This window comes from Sceloporus occidentalis, unplaced genomic scaffold (genome assembly GCF_023333645.1).
Source record: "Sceloporus occidentalis isolate IW3139 unplaced genomic scaffold, rSceOcc1.0.p SCAF_130, whole genome shotgun sequence".
NCBI lineage: Eukaryota > Metazoa > Chordata > Lepidosauria > Squamata > Phrynosomatidae > Sceloporus > Sceloporus occidentalis.
Window position 1 is genome coordinate 1,119,467 of NW_028317110.1, and position 16,820 is coordinate 1,136,286.

The window sequence follows — 16,820 nt, forward strand, 5'->3', positions numbered from 1 at the left end:
AGAAAAATGTTGTGTTCACATAAGAATATATTAAATTATCTGCAAAACTTAAATGCCCATGACATTTGGTTCTAGTCTTTTTTTACTTGTAAATTTAAGATCTGTTATTTGAAAATAAAACTGTTAATTTAAAAAAAAAAATCCTGGCTCCTAACTTTTTTAGCTGGCTCCTTGATTCAAAACAAATGTGTCAAGCCCTGCTCTATGAGGGACAGTGTCCAATATCTAGATTGCGTTACTGAGATCTAGATATGCAATGTCTACTGCACCACCTTGATCTCTTACTTTAGGCACCCAATCAAAAAAAACCTCAATGTTCATATTGATTCTTCAGATGTTCAACAATCCTACGCTTTAAGATGTAAGACTGTAGTTGCATATTTTGTGAATGGGCACAACATTCGCTGATTTCCAATACTCTGGGAAGACTTTGTTAACAATAATTCATTAAATAAATCTGTTAACGGTGTTTGCAGGTATACCACCAAGCTCTTTTGATAACTTGGGCCCATCAACTTATTTTTTCTTCACCTTAGACAACTGAAATAGAATCTCCACCTCGAGAAATTCACATGTATCAGATCCCTTTACTTAATTTTCATCTGTAAAAACTGAACAGAAATATTTATTGAGGCAGTCAGCTAGACCTTTATTCTCTTCTACATATCTTCCTTCTTTTGTTTTTAATCTTACCACTCCTTGTTTTATTTTCCTTTTCTTATTTATATATCTAAAAATGTTTTATCTCCCTTTTTTACTGACAGGGCAATTCTCTCTTCTGCATGTGATTTAGCAGCTCTTATAAATTGCTTTGCTTCTTTCTGCCTAATCTTATAGATCTGTCTGTCTTCCTCACTTTGAGTTTTTTTGTATTTACTAAAGGCTAACTTCTTGTTTCTTTACTACCGTATTTGCTCGATTATAAGACGAGGTTTTTTCCAGAGCAAATGCTCTGAAAAATACCCCTCGTATTATAATCGGGGTTGTCTTATAATCAGACCTCAACTAGGTCTAACTATGAGACTAAGATCCAGATCCCCCGCAGCGATGCAGGGGACCTGGATCCTCGTGTCTCCCTCCCCCAACTTACCGGTACTTCTGAGTCCCCGGTGCTTAGTCTGGGCAGTGTGTAGAGCTCTACTGGATTCACGTAGAGCTCTACACGATTCGCGTACACAACTTCCGCTGCAGCCGGGAGAAGGTGCAGTTACCGTCTGTCAGAGATCAGAGTTCCCTGTGATCTCTGGAGGGAGTGTTAAATGCGGGGCATAAGGCATTTCTGGAGGCAGAGTGCTCTGTTAAATGCCTTTTAACCCCCTTAATGCCACTCTGCCTCCTGAAATGCCTTATACCTCCCTATATGCCACTCTGCCCCATAGTATGCCTTTTATTCTGGAGGCAGAGTGGCACATAGGCCGTCAAAAGGCATATCATGGGGCACAGTGGCATTTAGAGGGTTAAAAGGCATATCATGGGGCACAGTGGCATATAGGGGGTATAAGGCATTTCTGGGGCAGAGTGGCAAGCCAGGGGGCAGATGTGCATAACTGGGGGGGCAGGTTGAAAAAAAAAAGGAAATAAAAACAAAATATTTTTCTCAATCATAGCTTTTATTAAAAAAAAATTGTTCACATAGTTTACATGAATTAACATTTACTGGTAAAACTTTTTTCCTATAGGGTAGTCTTATATTCAGGCTTTTTCTTTTTTTCATAAATTAATATTCAGATTTTGGGGGGGTCGTCTTATAATCGAGCAAATACGGTATTTTGACCACTTCTGCGAAGTACCACAGTGGTTTCTTTAATTTTTGCTCTTACTGGCCAGACTAATACAACTTTCTGTTATCTTCAATAACTTTTAAATATTCCTGTTTCTCCTGGACTCCATTTAAATGGCACCAGTCTGATACTGACTCTTTTACACATATTCAGAAAAGTCTAAATTTTCTAAAATCTAAAACGTTTGTTTTTGTGTGGTGTCACTTTTTTATATCAAACCACACAGATCACTAGATCCCAAGCTTTCACCTACAGAAATATCCGTTAACAAATCTCCATTTTTTTAACACTAAATCTAATATGGCCTTCTTACAAGTTGGCTCCTCAACGACTTGTTTTAAAGATAATCCCACTAGGGAGTTTAGAAGTTCTGCACTCTGGGCACAACCACCTACTTTCGAGTTCACATCAGGAAGATTAAAGTCACCCATGATTATAACTTCCCCCTTCATTTTAGCTATTTCCTCAATTAGCAGATTATCTAGATCTTCTACTTGTCTAGGGCAGTGGTGTATTTTGGTTTTGTGCTGCCCTAGGCAAGACTAAACTCGGGCATCCCCTGTCACGAACACGGGCTATTGGCACGGATGAGACAGTGGGGAGATTGTAGCAGTGAAAGGGTTAATGACACCAGATCCCTGGTTACCTGTTGCTAGTCCCAGCAACCACTAAATTAACCCCAGTAATCCCTCCTACACTATACCCCTAGTACACAATTTGCTGCCACCACCAAGACTTCATAGCCGGGTGTCATTAGAATTATATTACGCCAACCTTACTTTACTAATTGGACATATATATAATTAACCCTTTGGTAACATATCCCGCAGAAGAGTGAGTTCATATAATTAGAGAGTAAAGACATGAGCTGATTAATTAAACATTTAATCTGACAAAAGACGTCACAGTGCTGTGTACAAACATACAGAAATAAATGACATATAGAATACAAGTTACAAAACAGTCCACAAAATCAAATAGGAGAAAAACACAAGAAATCTTTATATATATAATTACCCATATATATAATCCTTGTGGGAGATTCAGATGGTAAAGGTTCTCTGTGCAGTTGTTAAGAGAAAAGACTCTCTTCTCAAGATCTACAATCTTCTTATATTGAACCCTGGTTGTTCCTTAAATGACCAGCCCCCCTAGGTGGGTCAGAGGGGTTTGACCTTGACAGTTTATTGTCCACTCCATCATACCTGTCAAGAGCCCAGTGCAGACTTCTACCTGAGAATGCAGTAGTCTTCCCAAAACTAGCCATTTACAATAGACCATTATAATTTTGATATGATCATATTCCTCATATCTTTGTGAATATTTAGATACCAAACACACTATTTTGGAAAGTAGCCATTCTCATCTCTCAGGGGAGAAATACACCAGCTGGGCATGTTTGGTACCCAACAAAAGGATACAACCTGGGCAATCTAAATAAACATTCATATTGGACCCTCTCACAATACATACACATGATCTCGATATTTTCATTTTATGTGGTTATGCTCTGACTTTTGGGTCATTCCGAGGACATGTCCCAATATACTTTACCACCCCCACATTTGGCTCTGGTGATCTTTATCTTCTAAGTAAATTTTATGGCATAGGCCTGGTGTTACAAACCAGAGGTTTCCTGATCAAAGCCCAAACAAAAAACATATTATATTGCATACCAAATGCCAATTCATGAATTGACATTACACCCCCCTAATCTAAAATTGGCCCACCCCTAACCATAACTGTCCCTAAATTAACCCTAAAGACCCTGTTAACCATAACTGCTCCTAAATTAACCCTAAACACCCCATTACCCATAACTGCCCCTAAATTAAACCCCCCTTCCCCTAACTTTCAGCAGCCCAAATATGAATTTTATACTTACTGTTAGATGAGTTGCTGAGCAGTGTGGATGCTATAAGAAAAGGTGCGGGGCCAATCGTCAGTGTGACTGCAGGGAGGGACTGGGAAGCAGAAAGGGGCGGGGCCAATCATCAGTGTGACTGCAGGGAGGGACTGGGAAGTAGTAACTGCTGTGGGGTTTTTTGCCACCCCCCTGAAATCTGCCGCCCAAGCACTGGTCTAGGGAGTCTATAAATCACACCTACACGAGTTACTGTACTTTTACCAAATTGTAATGTAACCCAAACCAACTCTATGTTCTCCTCACCAACTTGTGTTTTTTTTATTTTTATTTTTAACTGTACATTTTTTCTTTATATATTTTATTTTCATTATATTTTTTCATAATTTTTTTTTTTCATTTTTATGTTTTTATTTTTATTTTTCCTTTTTTCATCATCATCCACCATCTTTTCACAGTTTTTTTCTTTGATTTATTTATCTATTTATTCAAGTGTTTTTATGAATAGTATTTTGAGAGATCTTCTCTCTTTATTGAATAGAGTTTATGTGCGTGCAGATGCTTCACTGCCCCTGGCAACAGTCCAAATGTTGTTCTTAGAGCATACTGACGCTGAGACACTTCCGGGTTAATCAAGACGAGCTGCGTTGGGGGCCGGGGTTATGTCCTCTCTGATCTTTTTTTTTAAATTTATATCAGTTTTTATTAGCCTCTGTGAAAAAGGGCAGTACAGATAAAAAGTGAGAACCAAAAGTGAGAGACGAAAAAAGAGAGGAAGAAGAGACAAAGAGAAGGAGATGGCAACCCCAGCAGGAGACTTGTCCATTTAGAGATGGAGTAAAGCCAACTGAGTAGTAATATCTGTATGTACAGCGAGCCACGGGCTCCACACAGCGTCAATTTGGGCATCTCGTTCCTCAATTTGGCCGTAAGTTGTTCCATAACCATGAGATCCCATATAGCGGATTGTACGTCGGCTGTAGTCGGTGGAGGCCCCTTCCATTTTCGCGCTATTGCAAGCTTAACCGTGGCGCAGATGCGATGGATAAGTTTGTGGTTATGGATCGACAGTCCCGGCTCCGCGGCGTCCATCACCAACAAGGCGACCTCCGGAGTTCCGGAAAGCGTAAGGCCCAGGGCTCGAGAGAGCTGGTGGAAAGAGTTCTGCCATAGTGTAGAAATCAATGCATATTGATATGGGACAAGCGCAGCGGAGAGAGATACCAATACGCTATAACCTTGAAAAGTCTCTCTTTGACTAGTGTACATGCCGTAAGTTTATGGGTGGTGGAGGCCGCCGGGTCCCACGCTTCGGGCGAGTAGTCCTTGTTCAGGGCTAAATGCCAAGGGCGTCTGTATGAAGGTGGGTCACAGTATGTTGTCGTAAGAAAATGGTCGTAGTGTGTAGAAACAGCTTGTTGTAAGCGTTTGCCCCCGAGGAAGCGTTTCTCAAACTTAGTAGCTGCTACCAGGCGGTGTTTCGACAGACATGTAAGCAGAAAATGCCTGATCTGGAGATAGCGGAACATCTCAGAGGATGGAATCTGCAGCGACTCGCGCAGCATTGCAAACGACTTGACTGTCTGCTGATGAACCAGTTGGCCCAATCTCACTATGCCCTTGCCTGTCCACCACTGGAAGGGCTGCGGATCCAATCCTGCCGGGAATGCTGGATTGTAAAATAAGGGAGTCAAAGGGGATGTGTCATCTGTGAGGCGCAGGCTAGAACGATACTTCCTCCAGATGGTGAGAGAAGTCCGCATCGCTGATAACGAGGAAACGGTAGGGAGAGTTGAGACATCCGTCCAGAGAATGTGTTGTAGTTGACGGTGTGGAACAAAACTCTGTTCAATGTCCACCCAATAGAGAGTGCCTTCTGGAAGGGACCAGGATTCCAGTTGTGAAACCCTGGCCGGTAGATTATAAAGGTAGAATAAAGAGTGTACAGCCCTGTCTAGTGCCATTAAGAACCTGAAATGGTAGCGACTCGCATCCCATGAGGGCAATCGTTGCCATTGGAGAGTTGTACAATGCCTGGATCCCCGTGAGAAAGCGACCCCCAAATCCAAACGACTGCAGCACCTCCCACATATAATGCCAATCAACGTGGGAGCGGAATCGAATCAAGAAAATTAGCGATATGAGAGTTATCAGTCTTATTGATGGGAGCCTTGTTGCCGTCATATAAGGACTTGTAGTAGGCGGCAAATTGTTCTGCAATGTCAACTGGATTCACCCAAGAGTTCTGATGTCTGTCAACAATTTTGGATATATTCTGGGATTTCCTCTGGGATCGCAAGCGGCGCGCCAGCATCGTGCTTGGTTTGTTAACATGCTCAAAAAAGTTTTGTTTAGTGAGGTTGAGGGAGTAAAGTGTAGCTCTACTATGTAGCAGATTCAGTTCACCTCGCGTCTGGATGATGTCTCGCAGCGTCGAGTCACTCAAGGTTCGTTTATGTTGTGTTTCAAGGAGAACTCCATTCTTTTTTTGCCTCGGGTGTGTAGCGTGGTAATGCGACCCGAAGGATCTATGCCGGTATGACGGAATAAAGGATTTACGGAGATGTGTTTCCTGCAACATAACTATATCACAGAGATGGTGCTGGTAGTATCTGAATGCCAACCTCCTCTTATGTGGGGTGTTGAGACCTCTGACATTATGCGAGATAATCTTGATCTGTCTAGGCATCATGGAAGATGGAGGGGCGCTACCAGTGAAAGGGCCAAATAATCAAATTGAGCGGCCACAGTAGGGGTGAACATCATCTCCCAATAGAAAACATAAGAAAAGGAAAAGGGTAAAGCAGAGATAGAAAAAGGTAGAATAGAGAATGAAGAATAGAAGAGCAAGAAGCAAAAAATAAACAACATTTGTATATTGAGGCTACCACCTGACAACGAATGTCACTTATCTCCAACACAGTGTCGGGGACAGTAACTGTCAGGCAATAGAACGACCCCACAGGTCAACAGGGGGAATTAACCAGCCATGGGAAGTCAATGGTCTCCCAACAGCCCAAGTGAAAAGGGAGAACCACATTCTACCCCAACTATTAATGGGCAGCACAACCAGGGAACGAGTGCCCTACGGTACTTAAGGATAGTAGTGTTAGGCTACAATCTCGAGGGAAACCCACTGACGAGGCGGAGCGCAACGAAACAAAAAGTAAAACAGTCTTTAACAAAAAATAAACCGATTCGGACAGTGCAACAGGAAACTTAGCTGTCCCGGGCCACGATCAGCGGCGTCGGCAGGTGAAGGCTCGCCGAGAAGAACGCGTCGCAGTCCACCTTGGATAGGGGGCCAAAGCAACCGGAGCCGCAAAAAGTCAGTCCGCATATAATCATGGCACGGGTAAGTGGTCCGGAACTGATGTGATGAGACAATTCAGGTCATGTTGTCTGCAGGCTCAGCATCAACGCTCGGAGCGCCTCGAGCGACGCGTGAAACAGGTACCTCTGACCAAGCTCCCGGAGCATCAAGGGTCTCCACTAGGCGGTGCCTCCTTCGGTCGGCAGGTAGAGGTGGTAAGTCCAGCTGTCGTAGCAGCAGCAGATAACGATCTTATAGTGATGCTCTTGTCACGATTCGTAGCCTGGAGGGCAAATGGGAACCTCCATCTGTACGGTACGCCCTGGGCCCTGAGGTCAGGGGAGGGCTGGCAGCCTAAGGCCTGGGGGGCAAGTCAAGTGGCTCCGCCCCCTCGCACTCACCTTTCACCCCTCACGCTGCTCCCATCAGTATGCGGCCATCAGACTGCTGGAAAACTTATCTAAACGGCCGCTGGGTGCTGATGCCACCGGCCGGAGCTACTTTAATCCTTTTTTTTAAATTTATTTAATATGCCAGATCGGCTTGCCATATTAAAAATAAATAAAGTATTAAAGTAGCTCCGGCCGGCAGCATCAGCACCCAGCGGCCGTTTAGATTCGATTTCCAACAATCTGATGGCCGCATAGTGATGGGAGCAGCGTGAGGGGTGAAAGGTGAGTGCGAGGGGGCGGAGCTTTCACCCCTCACGCTGCTCCCATCACTTGGCGGCCATCGCATACGGCCGCTGGGTGCTGATGCCGCCGGCCGGCGCTGCTTTAATACTATCTTTTTTTATTATTTAATAGCCGATCTGGCTTGCCATATTAAATTTTAAAAAAAAAGTATTAAAGTAGCGCCGGCCGGCGGCATCAGCACCCAGCGGCCGTTTAGATTATATTTTGGGCGGCCTGGGGGGCAATTGCCCCCCTGCCCCCCGGCCCAGCCCGCCCCTGCCTGAGGTGGTCGGTTATAGGCTTGAATTCCCTATGGCGAAGCAGGATCTTGGGAGATAAGTCCGAGAAGAACTGTACTTCCAGTTTACCGAGGTTAGGAGTAGTTGAACGGGCCTCTTTCATGAGCGCCTCCTTGATGTGATAGTCGCGAAATTTGACAATAATGTCCCTCGGTTTACCTTGAGAAGCGGGTTTAGCGCGTAGGGCCCTGTGAGCTCGCTCAACGACAATCTGGTCTAGTGGCGTTGCAGGGAGAAGCTGTTGGAAGAGGATGGACAGTACCTCATCCACGTTCAGGTAGGTTTCCGGAACACCACGGATCCGAATATTGTCTCGTCTCGATCTGTTTTCGAGATCCTCTTGGGCGTCGTGAAGAAGTTGAGGCTCCTGTTGTAGTGAGGTAATGTCTGACTTCATCACGTGTTGCTCCTGCAATATGGATGTGTGCGTGCGTTCGAGCGTGTCCGTACGATGACCAATGTCAGAAATGTCCCTCCTCAGGTCTTTAAGCTCGCTCCGTATTTGATCGATAATGTCCTGCTTTACCGTCAGAACCAGGTTTTTAATATCTGCGATATCCTGCTTGGAGCACGCCGCCTCTGCAGCCATGTCGTCAAGTAGGCCTGAATGCGCAGATGGCGAGAGAGCGGGAAGAGCAGACGAGGCTGGTTTCCTCTGGAAAATGACTGGCCCGGATGACTTTTTAGCCGATTTGCGGGTGCCCCCGGGCATACTGCGGCACTGGACCGAGATGTGGTGGGAAGACAGGCAAATGTTGTCGCTAAAATGTTGGGCTCGCTGGGAGAGCAGGGAGACTACACGACCATCTTGTTCCGCGGCTAGCTCCGCCCCCGTCCTCTCTGATCTTATCCATGTATCCGAGATTCCTTTTTGGACGCTAAGGGTCCGGGGGACAGACGAGGGGTAACCTCTTGTGCCTCCCTTGTGGAGAGGAGACGTCATTACTACATATAATGTATAATGCACCTTTTGTATATGTTTACATTATTTATTTGTGTTATGTGACTTTATTGAAAGATTGAGATTCCATATGGTGTATTCAGCGGTCATGTGACCATATTGAGGGGAGGGGATTACTACTTATAAGAAAGTATATGGACACGCCAAAATGTAATCAATCTGGATCTGCTGAGTTCATAAGGACTATAATCTGTACTATATCTTTGGGCAAGCTGCAAAGAAAATCCTGATTTATCTGCTGAGGAAGCTGGCTGTCCAGTGAAACGCATTGAGAGAGAGAGGGATATACTGGGGAGTATGCTGGACGGTGGACGGTCCCTGTGCCTGGTTTTGTACTATTTTTTACATGCTTTTGCACATTTCATTTGTTGTAAACTCCTGGTACTTTGAGATTTTTTGGGTTACGATCTATACCCATTCAAAAGTGAAAGCCCTTTTACAGCTCAAATCTTTTTGGATTTGAAAATTGAGAGCGCTACAGAATGAAAATAATTCTGCAGGCTTAAACAGAGAAATAAATTGGTCAGTGGTTTTCTAGAATGTAGCATTGTTGTATTTTTGTACTATTACATTTTGAATTATTGTAACACACCCTTTTTGGGTTAATTGACCCTGAGGGGAGTGAATATAAATTACCTTGTTCAGTCATGAATGCTTATGCATCACCTTGAACATGGCGTATGAATGCCAAAATCGGTTTGGGGTTATGATTGCCATTAAAATTACCACCCTGGTTTATGTATAAGTTCTGTTTTTTCTACCATTCTTTGGTGAGCACTTTCCAGCAAATTGTTTATTCACATGGGACCAACTCTTCAGTCAATACACTGAAGAATTCAGATATATTGTATCCAGCAGACACATGGAGCTCCTCTACACTCATATTGATGAGATTCAGTTTTGTCCTTTACACAGTGGGAACACATCAAATTTACCTTCTATTTGATGTGTTCCAGTGAATTGTTTCATTGATAAATGTAAGATGTAAAACTCCCAATGCAGAATATAGCATTGGGGATACTTTAAGTATCAGTGATCCCATCCCCAGAAGGATATTGACACATTGGAGAGAGTTTAGAAGAGGGCTAAAAAAATGTTAAGTGGCTTGCAAGTTAGGTTAAGGGATCTTAACATGTATAGCTTGGAGGAACAAAAAGAGTGGGTGCAACAGAAAAATTTAACAAAGTACAATAGGCAAGCTTATTTGAAAGGGGCAATTTTAGAACAAGAGGTCAGGTCTGAAACTAGAGGGTCAGAGGCTTAGAGGTAATGTAAGGAAGTTCTACTTTACTGAGAGTGTAGTAGATAAATGTATCCGTCTCCCAGCTGAAGTGGTGGAGGCTAATACAGTGAGGGGGTTTAAACAGACATGGGACATACATAAATCTATCCTTGCTTTGGGAACAGACCAAGGGTTGATAGGAGTTTGAATTGCTTATATCAGGAAAAAATGGCAGACTAGATGGTCCAAATGATTATTTTCTGGCATCAAATTCTATGTTTCTGTATATGTTTGTTTCTCCAGTTGCTAGTTAGAATCAGTATAACCAACTAATCAAGGAGATTATTCTCAAAGGGAATAATTGCCTATTCTGTTAAATATATATTTTACTTAAAGCAGAAGGGTTAATTTAACAGCCAGATTAAAGAGGAAACCATTGTGGATAGTATGCTCGCTCATTAGATTGAGCACCATGAACTGGTAGTAAGTGCTCTAAGGGGAGAGTGTACTAGCTATGATGAAACTTTTACACTCCCTTTAATACATAATCCAATCTTGTTTATTGACTGAAAAAAAGTGATAGCATATCCTATTTTAGATTATTTCTAATACAGGTTAGGTTTAGTTATTTTTTAATACTATTCTGTTTTAAACAAAGTAACAGTGCTTAGATTGAGGACTTGTAACATCGTAAGTGATTGAATGCCTCTTTCCTTTATACACAAAGAATCCCTCAACATGAGACATATGCCAGGTGTACCAGCTTTACCAGTGTAGCATGAGTAAGCCGGTGCAGATGGCAAAATGTGCATCAGGCTAGAGGCATTTTTTTTCTTTACATGAAGTAGTTTTTATTTACCTGGTAATTCACAGTACTTTTTATATCAGTGCTTACTGAAGGAAGAGTCATATCTGTTCACACCATGTGCCCGTGCAGTGAGTTCTCATGTTTTTAAGTACATAATACATAACTATTTTCTCCTAGTAGTGCATGGTTGTATATTTTACACTTTATATTACAGACTTGCTACATATAACATATTGCAGTAGGTTTGCTTACTGCCAACTGCTACCAGAGTTTCATGTTACACATTGGCTACAATTAATTATAATTGGTACTGTTTCTCTTCCATGGATGTGATCTAGGAAGAGTAGGGTAAATTCAATGTAATTGTATCTATTTTATATTTACATTTTTTCTATGATTCCTGAGAACCCTGTATATATAACTATATGGATTAACCTATGTGGGGGTTTTATATGCATTTATTGTATATCATTTTTATATATATTTTTAAAGAGAATTTGTATATGCATACAGGTGTCACGAGCTGAGAACACAGGTTGATAAGGAGCCCAGGTGCAGGGGATACGAGGGGCTCTGTCTGTACCTCACGATGCATTATGGTCTGGGGTTGTTACAGACAGGCGCAGGAATAAACCACAGACAACAGATCTGGATTAAGAGTTGTATTGAATGCGATGGTACATCAATATATACAAAAAGTCACTCGACTTGGCAGGAAGCCCACTTGCGGGGCACACGGCAGATAAGCCCACTTGCGGGGCACACGGCAGATAAGCCCACTTGCGGGGCACACGGCAGATAAGCCCACTTGCGGGGCACACGGCAGGTTCTGGAACAAGGCAGGTTCTGGAACAAGGCAGGAACCAAACAGGTAGTCCTCAAACATTAATGTCAAGGCCCAGACTGCAGGGCTGGGCAGGTTTATCAAGGCTGACTTGATCAGGTAAGCCACTGCAGCTGGACCTGATAATTAGTCAGAGAGGTCCTGAATGGCCAGGGCGGCCACTAGTGGTCGGCAAATGAAAATGAACAACAAAGTTTGAACAAGTCCAGCTAGCGCATGGTGAAACGTGACATACCCCCACTGCAAGGAGCAGCCTCCGGATGCTTACGGAACCATGGAACGGTGGTCTCACCGTTTGCGGTGAGACTTCTTTTTCTTCTTCTTCTCCTCCTCTCTAGCACGTAGTGCTTTCTCATACGCTTCCAGATCTACACGACATATTACATTGCCGTTGGATGTCACTACACGATCTGATGGCAGAGGTTCTGTTGTGCCGAGTTGGGCTGGATAGACAGATGCGAAAGTCCCGGTATGTGCTTGTCTTGTCCTACTTCTACTCCTGTGAGTGGTAGGAGTGGTGCTTCTGGCTGCACAAACAGCCGGGGGGTTGATCTCCATGGATGTGTCCATGACCTCTGCATCATATATAGGGCCACTCGGGGGTGTCAGACAAGGTCTGGAGGTCTTCTGACATTGTGATGGAGGGCGTAGGAGTCACAGGTGCCGAGGACTGGTTAACCCCTGCATCACCTGTCTGTGGATGTGACAGGGTATGCTCCTGCTTTGTGACGTTGCTGGCGTCATGTGCAGGTTCTGGGGCATGGGGTTTCTCCAGGTGGGTTGCAGATGGCTTGACTGGTCTGTGCGGACAATATGTAATCCTGTGGCCAGTCCCTCCGCAATAAAAGCATAAGTCGTCCTCTTGTCTCCTTTGTATTTCTTTTTTGGTGAGCGGCTCTCGCTTAAAGCTCTTAGCAGCCTTCTTTCTTGGTGTCTGGGTCTTGGTTTTTGTGTCCACGCAATCGGCTTCCACCACAGTCCTTACCGACTTACATAGGTGGAGTACACATTCTGCCAACAATTCCAGCACTGCAGGTATCCCCGCGAACTCCTTGTGTGGGCCTTGACATTCTGTCACGAGCTGAGAACACAGGTTGATAAGGAGCCCAGGTGCAGGGGATACAAGGGGCTCTGTCTGTACCTCACGATGCATTATGGTCTGGGGTTGTTACAGACAGGCGCAGGAATAAACCACAGACAACAGATCTGGATTAAGAGTTGTATTGAATGCGATGGTACATCAATATATACAAAAAGTCACTCGACTTGGCAGGAAGCCCACTTGCGGGGCACACGGCAGATAAGCCCACTTGCGGGGCACACGGCAGATAAGCCCACTTGCGGGGCACACGGCAGGTTCTGGAACAAGGCAGGTTCTGGAACAAGGCAGGAACCAAACAGGTAGTCCTCAAACATTAATGTCAAGGCTCAGACTGCAGGGCTGGGCAGGTTTATCAAGGCTGACTTGATCAGGTAAGCCACTGCAGCTGGACCTGATAATTAGTCAGAGAGGTCCTGAATGGCCAGGGCGGCCACTAGTGGTCGGCAAATGAAAATGAACAACAAAGTTTGAACAAGTCCAGCTAGCGCATGGTGAAACGTGACAACAGGACACATAGATAGGGGTTAAATTAAACGAATCATAGTGAATACTCACCTGAAACAAATTATTGGCATCAGCTGTTTGATTTCTTCAGCGGCCTTACACCAATTAGGACAGACCGGCTGCTTTATAAACGAGTAGGCAGAGCGTCAAGAGCATGCACCAGATGAAGCGATAACCGAAACGCGTAGTGCATGTTGACGACATTGGGAGGAGGAGTAACATTACGGAAGTGGATCAGAGGACTAAGACGGCATCTCTTTGTGGTAGCGCTGCTACGAAGATTGAAGCCTGGACTCTGTAGCATCCGAAACGGAGGACAACAAGTTTGCCCTTCTTTTATACATTAAAATTATCGTTTTTACCTACTCCACTCCGCTGCCTACCTTCTTTATCTACAAGTACCAGTGTGGGATAAAGAAACTCCTAAGGAGACCATTACACTCTATGTATGGGCATATTTATGCCCTTAAAATTGTAAGGGTCCGATCTGCTTAATAGCATTTTTTTAAAGACCTACTTTGATATACTACACCATAATTTTTTTCTTTCTTTTTCCTCTTCCCTTTATATATGAACCTTTTGGATACTGTGTGTGGGAACTCTCGCTGGAAGGGTATCTTTGTACATATTATTTTTGTGTTGCACATATCATTTACTCACTTATTATTTGGGTGCGCAGACACTTGTGTGGTTTTGATTGTATATTCTTCTAGTGCATGGTTGTATATTTTACACTTTATTTTACAGACTTGCAGACTATTGCAGTAGGTTTGCTTACTGCCAACTGCTACCAGAGTTTCATGTTACACATTGGCTACAATTAATTATAATTGGTACTGTTTCTCTTCCATGGATGTGATCTAGGAAGAGTAGGGTAAATTCAATGTAATTTAGCGTCACCTTTTTCGCTGATGTCACTTTTGAAAACCTTTGGATGGTAACCCAGGCTTTTGCCTTGCCTGGGGCACCCAAGCTCCAAATCAGCTGTCACTGATTTTTTTTTTTTTAAGTATAAAAAAAGTTGACCTAATTTATACACTGCCATAAATATACAACAATAAATTGTTCTTAGAATAAATTATTCTTTTTCCAAATAAAAATTTATTGAGGATCAAGGAGATAAAAAATGTGAGCACATAAAGAGCGTACACAATCAGCAGTTAAAATACAACAAATCAGGATCGAAGACAAGGAGCATAAGAATACAGATCCACAATGGTTCGTATAGAAGACATAGGCTGCCCAAGGCAGAGGTACAACGTTGTCAACATACCGAACAATACGGAGAAAACTTATAGTGCAGGTAAAATAATATAATTGCGGACGGAATTACAAAAGGTGATCCAGTTTTTACATTTAAAGGCAATGTTGTGAACCGAACTATAATAAAAGAACCAAAAAAAACAAAATAACAAAACGTATCGTACTCTGTAGTAATGCGTTCGGTGGTGTGGGAAAGAAAAAGTACTAAACATGGCATACCCAAAAGTAAGGCAAGTCGAGAGGCGGTTAGGAGAAGTGTGTAGCCTAAACGGAGCTGTGAATCCAAGGAGACCACACACGGTCATAGATATGTGTTGTGTGATTTACCATATGGGACATCTTTTCCATGACCCTATGCCTCTCCAAGGTGGAAATGACTTCTAAAAGTGAAGGTGGGGACGATGCCTTCCACTTTTTATCTATGCACAACTTAGCCGCCAGGAAGACATAGACAACCAGTTTCCGAACGGGAGAGGGAGGGGGATCGTCAAACATATGAAGGAGGGCAAGCTCAGGACGGAAATCTAAATTAATGTGACATAATAACGGGAAAAGGGAAAATATTCGTTTCCACAGGGGCTGTAATATCGGGCAGCTCCACCACATATGGGTCATAGACCCCACTAAACCGCAACCCCTCCAGCAAAGGTGGGAATGGCCAGGGATGATATGAGACAGGCGAGCTGGGGTAAGATACCACCTGCAGCTTATTTTCTTTTGCAGCTCAAGGTGATTTGTGCAAAACGAAATTCCCCTCATCATGTCCTCCGCCTCAAGCCAAGACTCGTGTGACAACTGTAGGTGTAATTCCTTCTCCCACGCCACCATATGGGGAAGTTTATGGGCATAAAAACGTTGCAATATGAAAGAATGCCAGGATGAAATAGCACCCTTACAGAAAGGAGCGGTCGCACACAGGGCCAGAATAGGACGGAGTGGTTGTGTATGTAGGGTCAGAGAGCAAGACGAGGAGTTGAGAAGGTGACGGATCTGGAGGTATTTATAAAAATCGTGGTGGGGAGGCCATGATGAGATGTAAGGTACGAGAAAGGATGTAGATCACGACCACCATAAAGGTCACCCAAGACCTGGAGAGTAGGCCGGAGCCAGTGGGCAAGACTAAGGCCAGGTATCAGTAATTCGAGAGAGCGGAGAGGCGTGAGAAAGGTAAGTTTGGTCAAGGAGGGCAGGTGTTTGGAGACGGCACTCCAAGTTTCGAAAACAAAGGAGGTCGTAGGGGGTAAAGCCGGCAGAGAGGGACGTGAAGGGCCCTGCACCCACAGGAGCTGAGCTAAAGTGTAGGGAGATAAGATGGCATTCTCCTGGTGTACCCAAGTCGGGGAGTCAGTGCGAGCATAAAATGATAAAACGTGTGAGAGAGCACAGGCCGAGTAGTAAGAGGGGACATGTGGAAGTCCCAGACCTCCACGCAGTCTGGGGACCACACGAGTACGTGCAGCCACCCTGGAGGTGGTTTTTACTATGGTGAAGTGCACAAAAAATTGTTGAATCGTGGTCAATAAATTAGCCGGGGGGCGGACAGGGACAGTACGGAAAACATAAAGAAGTTTGGGGAGGGATGTCATCTTGAGGGCGTTCACACGACCCAACCAGGACAGTTCATACCTCTGCCACCTAAGAATGTCCGCCCTAACACTCTGCCAGGTAGCCAAAATGTTGAAATGATTTATGTGATGGATACATTTGGGCAGTTTGATTCCCAGGTAAGAGATGTAAGGACGCTGCCATGTGAAATCATAGGAAGCAAGAAGGTGAGTGCGCTCGACCGGGTCCAGATGGAAACTCATAGCTTGTGTTTTGGGTATGTTTATTTTATGGTAGGAAACAGAAGAATATTGAGAAAACTGGCGTTGTAGAGCAGGCAGAGATTGGGATGGCGAGGTAAGGGAGACCAAAATATCATCCGCGAAAAGACACATTGGGGGTGATTGGGAATGGGAAATCCCGTAATTAATGGGTCGGAACGGATGGAGGCCGCCAAGGGCTCTAATGCCAAAATACAGAGTAGAGGGGATAAGGGGCATCCCTGACGTGTGCCGTTGGAGATACCAAACGGAGAAGACAGGAAACCCAGCATAGAAATGTGAGCAGAGGGGGAAGAATAAAGTGCCATGGCCGCTCGGATAAATTTTGGGGGAAAATTAAATTTAGACATGGTAAGTTC